This window comes from Ceratina calcarata, unplaced genomic scaffold, assembly GCF_001652005.2.
Source record: "Ceratina calcarata isolate Rehan_Ccalc_2016 unplaced genomic scaffold, ASM165200v1 scaffold40.2, whole genome shotgun sequence".
Lineage (NCBI taxonomy): Eukaryota > Metazoa > Arthropoda > Insecta > Hymenoptera > Apidae > Ceratina > Ceratina calcarata.
Window position 1 is genome coordinate 720995 of NW_017163422.1, and position 515 is coordinate 721509.

A 515-nucleotide genomic window follows, 5' to 3' on the forward strand; every position below is an offset into this window, starting at 1 on the left:
TAGTACGAAATTTTTTTATGCTTAGCATTCATATACAATTAACACATTCAAGAATCGTATAAATCAAATGGTATAAAAATTTAAAATACATGTATGATACGTAAATACTTCTACCTTGTGTTGCAAACTGAATGTTAATTTTCAGAATATTTTTATTCCACATACGGTATAAGAAAATAGAGAATGTGTATGTTTTTTTAGTAGAATTTAATATTATACAGATTGTAACGATTTTAACATATGTACAAAACTCATTATGTATAACATGTACATACATATATGTAATGCGTAATTATTACATTAGATTTTTTTATATCGTGTTTTAATGAAATTAACAAGCATTCATTCATACATGCACACATTCGATTCTGGCCTTTCGCTTTTTAACTCTAGTCAGATATATACGTGTATAATAAATATTAATTGACTAAAAATCTTATAATAAAAGTACTTAAGAATTCTTTTCATAAGTATTTTTCCAAGTGGAAGGCCAAAACATGAATAACATGCATTCT